The sequence below is a fragment of the Sorex fumeus genome, unplaced genomic scaffold, assembly GCF_029834395.1.
Source record: "Sorex fumeus unplaced genomic scaffold, SorFum_2.1 ptg000018l, whole genome shotgun sequence".
NCBI lineage: Eukaryota > Metazoa > Chordata > Mammalia > Eulipotyphla > Soricidae > Sorex > Sorex fumeus.
In genome coordinates this window covers 26,461,976-26,475,024 of record NW_026606075.1, presented here as the reverse complement: position 1 = coordinate 26,475,024, position 13,049 = coordinate 26,461,976, and positions in this window count along the sequence as shown.

Genomic DNA, 13,049 nt, shown 5'->3' with positions numbered 1-13,049 from the left:
GTGGGAGGGGGGGTGGCCTCTTCAGAAGTGGGCGTGGCCTAAGGTGGCTGCTCACAGGTGCAGGAAAATTACTCATACCCAGCAGTCTCGTGTAACATCTCAGTCTCCATACCTCCACACCAACATGAAGAAACAATGCAAATCCCCACCACGAGGAGAGGATGATGAAAACAGTCCAGAAGCCTCATTAGGTGTTACTCACTTAAGGGACCTCTCTGATAAAGAATTCAGATATGAAGTAATGAAGATATTCAATGAACTCAATGAAACAGTGAGAGAGATATCCAGTAAATTAAAGGAGGACATGAAAGAAACAATTGAGAAAATGCAGAAAGAAATGAGAGCAGACATTGGAAAGCTACACACAGAAATGTCACAAATAAAAGATTCGGTAGATGAAATAAAAAACTCAGTGTGTGCCCTTAACAGTAGAATGGCTACAGCTGAAGACAGAATCGGTGAGCTGGAAGATGAGCTGCACGAAGCCTACAGGCAACAACAAATAATGGCAAGAGACCTCAAAATAGCTCTAGAATGAATCAGAGTCTAAGGGATGATTCCAAGAGGAACAACATTAGAATCATCGGAGTATGTCAGGGAAACAGTCCCAATGAAAAAGTCATGGTTAAACAAATCATTGCTGAAAAGTTTCCAGAGCTGGACATTGCAGGCATCCAGATTCAAGGAGCCAGAAGGGTGCCAGCTAAAAGTGACCTTAACAAAAACACTCCAAGACATATCATAGTTAGAATGATGGATGCCATGGATAGAGACACAATACTGCAAGCAACAAGGTCAAAGAAGGAAATCACTTACAAAGGAGCACCCCTTAGTTTCACAACGAACCTACCAGAGGAAACTCTCTAAGCCCAAAGGCAATGGTGGGGTATAGTGAAAAAACTCACTGAAATAAACACTTCACCAAGAGTACTTTATCTGGCTAAACTCTCACTCAAACTCGAAGGAATGGTACACTATTTTCTGGATAAACAACAGCTCGGGAACTTCATAGACTCAAAACCATACCTAAAAGAAAAGCTAAAGGGTCTACTGTAAGACAAGACTACCCCCTACAAGCACAACAAACCCTTACAGAAAGATGACACAAAACCCCATAACTATAATCTCTCTCAATGCCAGTGGTCTAAATTCACCAATTAAGAGACACAGAGTGGCAAAATAGATTCAGAGACAAGAACCCAACATTCTGCTGCCTACAAGAAACACATCTGAACAATCAGAACAAATATAGACTCAAAGTCAAAGGATGGAAAACAACCCTGTAAGCAAACAACCCCCTCAAAAAAGCTGGAGTGGCCTTACTAATATTGGACAACATAGATTTTAGGTTGAAAAAGATTAGAAGGGACAGTGAAGGTCATTTTTTATTAATCAAGGGATATGTACAGCAGGAAGAAATCACACTCTTAAATGTATTCGCACCCAGTGAGGGACTAGCCAAATACCTGCAACAGCTGCTAAGAGATCTTACGAAGGACATTACAGCCCTGCCACAGAGGCAGGGTGGGCTGGGGGAATGGGGGGTGGGAGGGATACTGGGATTAGTGGTGGTGGAGAATGGACACTAGTGGAGGGATGGGTACTCGATCATTGTATAACTGAAACCTAAGCACAAAAAATTGTAAGTCTACAACTGTGCCTCATGGTGTTCACTAATAAAAAATTTTAAAAAAAGAAGGACATTACAAGCAACACAATAGTAGTTGGAGGCTTCAACACCGCCTTATCATCCCTGGATAGATCAAGAAGATTAAAACTCAGCAAGGAAATAATGGCTCTGAAGGAAGAAATAGAAGACAGAAGACTAATAGATCTATGCAGAATTTTATACCTCTCCCTTCAAAAAAAAAGGATACGCATTTTTTTCCAGTGCACATGGGACATTTTCCAGAATAGACCATGCTTTGGACCACAAAGCATACCTTAACAGAATCAGGAAGATAGACATTGTATCAACTATTTTCTCAAAGCATGATGCAATGAAGATAGAAGTTAATCATGTACAGATGCAGAAAACTAAATCAAACACCTGGAAATTAAACAATTCAATGTTGAACAACGAGTGGGTCAAGAAAGAAATCAAGGAAGATATCAAAAGATACTGGAAACAAATGAGAATGAAGACATGAGCTACCAGAACCTATGGGACCCAGCTGGAGTAGGTGGTTTGAATATCAGGGGGGAGTCCTCATCAGTTCCTTGATGAGATGCATTGAAAATGGTTTTATTTTTCACACTGCTTAGAATTATGAAGGCAGCTTTTTTTATACAATAAAAAGTATTAAAAATGGTTGTGTCTGGGACTTTGACCGTGAGTGTGGAAAGGTTGGACTACAGCTGAATCTCACAAAGACAATCACAATCACAACCATCCTGTTATTCGTCGATTGCCTCGAGCAGGCCCCAGTAACGTCTCCTTCGTCCTAGCCCTGAGATTTTTTTTTTAAAGTGCCATATTCAAGGCTCTTTCAGAGTTAGGAGAATGAGACCCTTCATTGTTACTGCTATTTGGCATATTGGGTACACCACGGGGAGTTTGCCAGACTCTGCCGTGTGGGCAGGTTACATTTGGTAGCCTGCCAGTTTGTCCAAATCATCATCATGATAAGATGTCACGTGGCTGCAAATGCCGCCGCGCGCTTCCGGGAGCTGGGTTTTATAGTCTCTGAGTCTTGGTCGTTGATGGGATTACACGATGCCAGGGGGCCAGCTGGTGGGTGTGACTCCCGCCTACTGGAATTTGGAGGATCTGGGTGGAGGATGCTCAGCCCCGATCCAAGTAGGCTTGGAGATCTCAATCCCAGGACCCGCATGCCTTTGTTCCTCTGCCAGTACCTTCATGTGTGCCCCCGTGCCTGGCTGTCCTCACTGGGGCCCCTTGGAGGGGAGCGGGTTGAATTTTCCTCCCCGGCCTGACCAGGACTCCAGCAGCCGAAGACCTCCAGAACCAGCCACCACCATGCTGAGACCACTCTCCGCACACATGAAAGTACCGGCAGAGGAACAAAGGCACGTGGATCCCGGGGCTGAGATCTCCAAGCCTACTTGGATCGGGGCTGAGCATCCTCCACCCAGATCCTCCAAATTCCAGTAGGCGGGGGTTACACCCACCAACTGGCCCCCTGGCACCGTGTAATCCCATCAATGGCCAAGACTCAGAGACTATATAAAACCCAGCTCCCAGAAGAGAACAGCGCAGAGTCTCCTGCCCACGAAGACAATGTTTATGAGAAAAAGCCTCATTCCTGACACTCCATTCACTCTCAATGGAACAATCATCTCCGAATGCAACACTTATGTGTACCCAGGTCAAGAAGTCAACATGATAAAAGACCTGGCACCTGAGTTGCGCAGGAGGAAGAGAGCGGCTTGGAACGCCTTCAAGAGCATTGAAGAAATAGCTGAGAAGATAAAGAGCCCCTGGCTCTGGGCACATCTCTTCGATTCTACTGTTCTTCCTGCATTAACATACGCCTCAGAGACCTAGGCCCTACGCAAACAGGATGAGAACACTATTTGGGTCTCCCAAACAGGAATGGAAAAAGCTATGCTTGGAGTATCACGTTTCACTCAAATGAGAGAAAGAATCTGTAGTTCCGACCTTTGTCGATGATCAAGAATCAGGGACGCTGTTTCGTTTGCCAAGGCGTCAAAAATCAGATGGGCTGGACACGTAATGAGATTCGAAGATGACCGCTGGACTAGAGCCATTACCGACTAGATTCCATGGAATGTCAAAAGACCACGTGGCCGCCCAGCCTACCAGATGGTCAGACTTCTTCATCAAGACCCTGAAGGATTGGTTTGAGGCTCTTCGTGTTCCTAGAACGAACAGATGCCATTGTGCTACACTAGCACGCGACAGGGACAAAGGAAGATGTTACTGGCGCCCGCTTGACCAAATCGTTGATTAACGGGAAATCAAATGATCAAGTGATCAAGTGTGTCTGGGAACATGAGGCCTTCAATACAATTTTAAAAAATAGTGGAAGATGGAGCTGGAGTGATAGTATAGTAGGTAAGGTATTTGTCCTGCACGCGGCCAACCTGGATTCGATTCACGGCATCCCATAGGGTCCCCTGAGCACCACCAGAAGTGATTCCTGAGTGCAGAGCCAGGAGTAACCCCTGAGCATCACTGAGTGTGACCCAAAAAGCCAAAAAAAAAAAAAGAAAAGAAAAGAAAAAAAAACAGTGGAAGGGAAAGAGGTCTATATATGGATGTTCACAGATTCCTAACTCATTCCTGCACAAATTCTTTCCTGACCTCCCTTCCACCCTCTCAGGGAGGTGAGTATGTCTGCTCAGTGTGGTAAGAGCCCAGGTCTGTCACCTGCAAAAGTCAGCTCAGGTCCGCAGCATGTCTTTCAGCCCTGCACATCTGAACCTCCTATCAAGGTGACCTGAAAATTGGAGTAAACTAGAATCCCCTGGGTGAACTTCTGAGACCAGGCCTGAAGGCCAATTTAGTCATTGACGGTAAGATGGTAAGATGCTTAAATGTCAAGGCTGATGGGAAACCCCTGCCAGCCAGTCTGTACAATCTGTCTATCAAGAAGCCTCTTGCAAGGTCCGATTATATCCTGGAGGCTACTTGACTACTTGCTGGGGGAGAACTGAATGGCAGGGTCTTAAAGAGCCCCAGATGAATGTAAGGAGCCCGTGAGTGGCTGGTCAGTAAATCTTTGTTGATGCTTTCTAACATCAGGGAACTTGTAGCAAAGAGTTAGTCAATGTTTTTCACCTTGAAACCTTTCCTGTTGCAACCACTCAACCCAGATATTCCAGGGCCGCAGAGATGACAAGAAAAAAGCTGGGTGGACTTTCCTGGAACCTAGCCCTCAAGCCCAACCCTACCCTACATGCAGCTTTGTTACCCTTCCGGCTGGAGCAGTGCACCACTTCTGAGAAACCAACAAACTATTCTTTCCTGATTCTACTTTCTCTGACTTTTCCCTCCCTTTCAAGATATTTTATAATATGTTTAAATGGAGGCTGCAGAAAACCTGATCTGATTTTGAACAATAACATCTAGTTAGAGTGAGGGATTCTCCAAACCAGCCTGTATAAAAGTGATTTGGGGTGCTTGCTTTCCTTCACAGAGGCAATAGGAATGTAAATGCTGGGGTCTTTCATTCTCTCTCTCTCTCTCCTCTCTCCCTTCATACACCTCTGGATTTGGGGGTGGGAAGAGGGTGTCTCCCAAGCAGTGCTCGGAGCCTAGGGGCCCAATCAGTAACACACAGCCAATGGGCCCAATACAAGGACCAGAGGATGAAGTGCTGCTCCGAGCCTGCAGTGCAGGAGATCACCTGGCAGTACTGGAGGTTTACAAAGCTGTGCCAGATGATGCTTAGATGACTGTGTGATGCTGGAAATCCAGTATGGCCAGATACATGTGCCCTAATCACTGTGCTATCTCCTGGCCTTTGGTCTCTGTATTTTTTTTTTTTTGCTTTTTTTTGGGTCACACCCGGCAATGCACAGGGGTTACTCCTGCATCTTCACTCAGGAATTACTCCTGGTGGTGCTCAGGGTACCATATGGGATGCTGGGAATCGGACCCAGGTGGGCTACCTGCAAGGCAAATGCCCTACCTGCTGTGCTATCGCTCCAGTCCCGATAGACAGATCTTGATGATAAACACCTTATGATATTGAGTGTTGCTTGGACAACAGATTGACTTGCTTGTTGTGATCAGAATCGTGTGCGACCAGGGTTGTTGACCCGGGATTTGCAGCGAGGAAGCTATCCTCGCAGCGAGAAGCATCTGAGTTCCTTCTCGGGCCAGTGCCCTCGCACGCTGGAGAGCGATCATGCCAACACTTGCTCAAATGCTTCCTAAGCTGCTTTGAACTCCTAAGAGGGCAGGATGCTGTTTCTAAGTGATACACGAAAGTGCTTTCTTTATCCTCCTCAGCGCCAGAGCCTAAGTCAACGCCGGGCAAGTTTTCAGAGAAATGGCATCTAGCCAGGATAGCTCCAGAGTGGTGAACGTTCACTTTTCCTAATCCCCGTGCTCCTCACTATTGATTCCATAAACCTGCTTGCCTGGGTTTTTTATCCCAGGACTATCCAGGATATGTTTTTGAACCACTTACTCTCTTTTAGAAATTCATGTCATATTGATTCAGAGGGCTGGCTTTTCGCAGATCTCTGATCTGCATAAAAGATGTAAGTTTGAAGAGCATTTAGCTTATACAGCACCTTATTAACAGGCCAGGTGCTCAGGAAAAAGGAGAATGCATTGTTCTTAGAAGATGTATTTTAACAAGAGGGACAGGGGGTGAAGGGTGGGTAAATCAGGTACAGGGGGTCAATTATAAGCTGGTGAATAGAAACTAAATTCCTAGTAAAGATGCTACCACAGTATATACAGATGTTGAACTAGAATGCTGCTTACTTGAAATTTATATAATTTTATAAACCGATACATTTGATACACATACAATCTTATATACTTCAATGTGACGTTTTATATATGGAACCTTATATAAGCTTATTGCACATCTTTTTAAAATATCTACATTTAGGATGACGCTGTAGTAGACTAGGAGATTTTTTTTTTTTTGCTTCTTGGGTCACCCCCAGTGATGCACAGGGGTTACTCCTGGCTCATGCACTCAGGAATTACTCCTGGCTGTGCTCGGGGGACCGTATGGAATGCTGGGAATCGAACCTGGGTCAGCTGTGTGTAAGGCAAACACCCTACCCACTGTGCTATAGCTCCAGGCCCTGAACTGGATCTTAAGATCTTAATTCTTATGTTTTCCAATAAAATAACTATCTTTAAAAAAAAACACCAAAGCTGTGCTTTATGGTCATCATACGCCAAGCATTGTTTTAAGTAATAGGAACTTGCTACCAACAAAACAAAAAATCCGTGGAAACTTATGTTGTATGGGGTGGGAAGAAAGGGAAGATACGAAATAAATATAGTAATAAATCACGTGGTGATAAGAACAATTCGGTAAAAACAAAGTAGGACCCATGAGTCTCAATGGTTAGAGTTAGATGTTGTGGTTTGATGGGGGCAGGTCAGGAAAATGTTTGTGGGGGTTGAGGTTTGAGCAGGCAGGTTGAGGTTTGAGCAGGAAGTCAAGTAGACAAGAAGGGAGGAGTGTTCTGGGCAGAGGAAACAATGAGTGCAAAGAGCTTGCAGGCTAATTAGACTCATTATACTCAGGCATTTGAATTTGTGTAGGTGACTGAGTGCTGACACAGAAATACCAGACGCCATTTGAAGAAGAATTATTACAGCTCTAGGGGTAGAAGGCATGCTCTACCCTGCAGGTCTGCCTGGGGGAGCACCTGGACCAGTCTGGAGGCTGGAGGGGAACAAAGGGAAAGCCAGGATCAGGGCTTTGATAGCAGTTTCCGGAACAGAAGGCAAAGCAGAAGGAACCCTGTGGATTGATTCCTTTCGATCTTGCTGCTGGGTCTTGAGCTGTAGAGGTGGCTTCTAGTTGTCAGCTGCCCTAGTTGATCAAAAGAGAAGGAAATACTGACTTGGCATGTCTATGGCAGTAAGTAAAGATGCTGGGGTCCCTGACTCACTGTGGAGGTGTAAACAACTCTGGATGTTAGCCTGGCCCTGTGATGCAAGGACGTCAGGTAAACTGATACACTAAGAAAACACATCTAGAAGATGTGGTGTAGGTCTACTGGATCATAGTAAAATGTTACAGTGTGCAAGCCGGATGTGTGGCAGTGACAAGAGTCCTTCTGGTCACCACTGGGCCACCAACCACAGGACAGTCACAGGGTGTCTACTTTTTGCTAGGATTTCCATTCACAACACGATTTCTCATGGACTCTGTGAAAATGCATATGACCGAGTATAAGTTTTACCTCACCTGGCATTATTGCTGATATTACTTGGCATGTTTTGCCTTTTTATTCAAGTCCTATTTTATTTCTGTTCCAAGAAAAGTAATAGCAGGAATCATACCAACAAACTTCTACAACAAAATCAATTATGGCAAAGATGTCAGGGAGTCTATTCATTCTGATTTGTTACTAAGATTTTGCTTCATGGATGAATAGCTAATGAGATTTTTATTCACCAGGAGAATTTAAGGATAATTTGCTTTTTAAAAAAACTATTAAAGAGATTATCTCATAACCTAGATAGTTGATAACTCTTTTTTGTGTTTATTTATTTTCACCAAAAACCACTGTCACTGTCACTGTCCTCTCATTGTTCATCAATTTTGCTCTAGTGGGGCCCAGTAACGTCTTCATTGTGACAATTGTTACTGTGTTTGGCATATCAACTACCTCATGGGTAGCTTGCCAGGCTTTGCCATGCGGGTGAGATACTCTCAGTAGCTTGCTGGGCTCTCTGAGAGGGGTGGAGGAATCGAACTCGGGTCAGCCATGTTGGCCTCTTGCAAGGCAAATGCCCAACCCACTGTGCTATTACTCCAGCCCACCAAAACCAACAACAATTAAAATTGTTTTTAATCACAATTAAAGATGAAAACAATTATTCAAATGTCAGCGATTGAGACAGCAAAAAATAATGTTTGAATCCTGGAAAATGAACATTTTGCTTTCCATCTGCTCATGCCAGATGATTTAATCTACTGAAGGCAAAAAGTCAAAACATAAAAGAGCAATGAATAAAATTGAAGAAAATGCAAATAAACAGAATACATACTGTGCTTATAGGTTGGAATAATTAATATTGTTGAAATGCTCATAAAACAAAATGTCCATACTATCCAAAGAAATCTACAGACTCAATAGAATTGCTATTAAATTCCAATGACATTTTAAAGAATTAGAATAGACCTAAAATGTGTGTAGAATAACAAAAAGATGCCAACCAACAAAGCAGTACTGAGAAAGAACACAGGCATCACACTTTCTAATTTCAAACTACATTACAAAGCTCCAGTAATCAAAACAATATTGGACTGGGCTACAGACAGATGCAGATCTATGGAATAGAAAAATAATAAAATGCATGGATGTATGGCAAATTAAATTATAAGAAAGAAACTAAGAATAAACAATGAGGAAGAGGGAATCTCTTCAGTTAGTGGTGTTGGAAGAACTGGATAGCCATACACAAAAGAATACAATTGGACCACAACTATATGCCATATGGTCACGGTCATGGTCACAGTCCTCCCGTTATTCATTGATTTGCTTGAGCGGGCCCAGTAACGTCTCCATAATGAGACTTGGTGTTACTATGTTTGGCATTGAATACATCATGGGTAGCTTGCCAGTCTTTGCTGTGCGGGCAAGATACCCTTGGATATGCCATACATAAAAATTAAATCAGATGCATTTAAAACTTGAATATAAAACCTGAAATCATAAAAATAGAAGAAAGCGTGTGCAATATGCCCTTTGATCTTGGCAAATCAAATTTAAAACCAAATTTTAATGGTTTTTAAAATTTGACACCACAAAGCAAGGCAATCAATACAAGACAAGTAGGACTACATCAAATCAAAGACCTTCTGCCTAGCAGAAGAAATGCCCAACAAAAATGAAAAGACAACTCACCAAATGTGAGAAAAATATTTGCAAAATCACTTATCTGATAAGGGAAGTAAACATCTATGATATCTGAAGAAATATACCTCATATCCTCATATACCTCAACAAAACAATGAAACAGGACCTGGAGGATTAGTACAAGGACCAATAGCGACTGCCTTGCAAGCATATGTCAGAGGTACAACTCCCTGGGGTTCCACATGCACAGTTCGCTGTTGAACTCTGGCAACTCTCCTCTCAGTGAAAATGAACGGCACTGCAGCCAGGTATAAAGTTCACACTTCTTATTTTTGTTGTAAAGTTCACACAAAAAAGTGTGAACATAAATAAAATGGTATGTGGCATGAAATGCAAGCTCTGGGGCACACATACTGAACAGAGTCAGTCCCCTTGGGCACCATAACAGGAGTGCCTCATCTCAGAGCATGTGAGCAAACACCTACACTAGAGAAGCCTGGGTGAGCATCACAGACATCACAATAACAACAATAGCTCGTCAACAACTGCAAAGAAGGGGTAGGAGGAATAATTGAAAGAAAATCCATTTTCAAATGGGCAAAGGGGAGTGCGGATGGTTCAGTGGCTAAAACTTCTCCTTGAGAGCATGAGGTCATGAGTTTGAACCCCGGCACCTCCACATCCCCCTGTGGAATGATGACAACTCTGATGTCTGAGACAACCAGCATGAGAAGCTTGTCTGAGACAACCAGCATGAGAAGCTAACGATGTGTGTGTGTGTGTGTGTGTGTGTGTGTGTGTGTGTGTGTGAGAGAGAGAGAGAGAGAGAGAGAGAGAGAGAGAGCTGTGACAAAAGGGCATGGATTCATGCAAGCCCCACAATTAAAAAGTTCTGTGAGCATACTGCAGACAAGAGTGTGACCCACACAAACAAGTTTGTGAGCACTGCAGCAGGGACTACTGGTGAGTACCACAACCAGAATGTGTGAAAGAAGAACTACACATTCTACAAGGAAAGCAAACTCTGGCCAAGGCCACAGCCAATCATATGAGCCCTGTAACCTGGCCTGCAAACCCCGGTGTGCCAGCACGTGCATTCAAGAGCAGTGCCTGGTTATTGCAGTAAGACCACCCACAGCACAAAAATGGTTCATCGTAAAAAGATCATCAATAACAGATATTGACACAGTTGTGGGGGAAAGGAATACATTGTTGGTGAGAATGTAAATTGGTGCAGTCACTCTGAACTTTGTCTTGAAAGTGCCTCAAAATATTAAAATGAAAGAAAATAAACCTTTCTTGTAATCCAGCAATTCCACTTCTGGGTATTTATCTAAAGAAAAAGAAACCACTAACTCAAAAATATATATACACACCCACATGTCTGTTACAGCATGATTCACAATAACCCAAATTGGAAGCAACATAAATTACATCAATGGATGAAAGGATAAAGAAATCACTTGTATAACAAAATAGGAAACTAACACCCAAGTATGGCAGAGATTAGTACCAGGAATTTTACTCAATGACCCGGAGGACAACCACACATGTTAGGGGAAGGGGGAGCTCAGAAAGAGAAGGGAACACCAAATAAAGGGTGTTGGGAGGATCCGCCCACGATGGGAGAGCATGCTGAGGGTAGACTGTCGACCAAGCATGATTGTCACTCAATGACTCTTTTGCAGACCATGGCACTCAAAAGGAGAGAGAGGGAAGTGCCCTGCCACAGAGGCAGGGTGGGATGGGGGCGGGGGGGGGGGAGGGGATGCTGGGATCTGTGGTGATGGGAAATGCACACTGGTGGAGGGATGGGTGTTTGATCATTGTATAATCGAAACCCAAGCACAAAAATGTGTAAGTCTACAACTGTACCTCATGGTGCCTCACTATTAAAAAATAAATAAATATAAAAAAATAAAACAAATAAAATAAAATATGAAGAAAAAAATAAAACAATGTTAATTGTCAAAAAAAAGAAATCACTTTTATACAGAAAATAAAATACTTGTCAAAAATGCATTTGACTCATTAATGAAGGAAACAGCAAGATGGTAAAGTGATTTCAAAGGGTTACAGAAAAGACAAAAAAGGTTGTTGGAATAAGATTTCTAAGTGAGATACCAGGATGGAAATTACTATCTTGCAGAATAGGAAAACACCTGGAGTTCACCATTTTATGAGGCTCAATCATTTTAATGGTCAGCATTTCAAACAGGGGACAGTGATTATTTCTTCTCTACAGAGTGATTAAGGACATAGCAAGGAAAACTTGATTATCTGGGATGACCTCAAACGACTGGAACTGGAGCATCAGCTTTACATTTCCTTGAGTCTTTGTTTGGAGCCTGAGGTTCCAAAAAAGTATGTGCACGCCCTGATGCCATTACTGGGAATGGGCCCTTGTGGCTGTGAGAAAGTGCAGGATCCCAGGCTGAGGCCATCGTGGATTTAGGGTGGGCCCAAAGATTAAAAACAAAGATACAAATAAAAACCACCACTGATTCTTTCCTTATACAGGATGGAGGAGAGGGGCAGTTGGGAAGATAAGAAATACAGTGGAATCAGAGAACTAAAGAGAGAGAAAAAAGTAGGAGAAAGCACTGACCAGCTGAGGCAAGTCAAGGACTGACAGTTCCCACCAGAACTGAGGAGATCAGGCTGGCACATAATTTTCCTCAGGGACCTAGAAGGGACCAAATCCTGCTGACAGGCTGATTTCAGACTTCCAGCAGATTGTGGAGCTGCAAGAGAATGAATTTCTGTCATCTTCAGACTCTTTCTTAAGTTCTGAGAAAGAGCTTCCTGAAAACAAATGGCCCCAAAGTGGGGCCTTCAAGAAACCAGGAAAGAAGCTACAAGGCTTGTTCTGCTATGGCCAATGTGGACTTTGGAACTGCATGGTTTGAATTCCAGACTATTATTCTTTGCCACTAGCTGATAAGATTAAGCAAGTCAACTGGCCTCCTTATCACCCTGACTTGAATTGCGGCAGCACATATGGTTCCCTCAAGAAAAAGCCAGTAGTGTCCTGTGAGACAGAGCCTAGGTATGCTGAGCACCACTAGATGTGGTCAAGTCCAACTTTCAAATGAAATAAAATCTTTGGTCAATTTAATATAGTGAATATTTGATAACTTTTGATTCATAAAAACAGAAGTTTTATATAGTTTAATTTATGTATAGCAGTTAAATAAAAATACATCTAAGATTTTCTTTAAAAATATTTCTTGGGGGACTGGAGCAATTGTACAGCAGGTAGGGCATTTGCCTTGCATGCCGCTGACCCAGGTTCAATCCCCGGCATCCCATATGGTCCCCAACCACCACCAGGAGTAACTCCTGAGTGCAGAGCCAGGGGTAACCCCTGAGTCTAGCTGGGTGTGACCCAAAAAGCAAAAAAAAAAAAAAAAAAAGAAAGAAAAAGAAAACAATTTCTTGGAATCTGAGCACCATTGGATGTGTCCCTCTGCCATGCCCCCCAGAATTTCCCCCAACCCCCACGGTCCTCAGGCCTCCCAGCTCTGCCATGTGTGTCCCACATTTCAAAATGT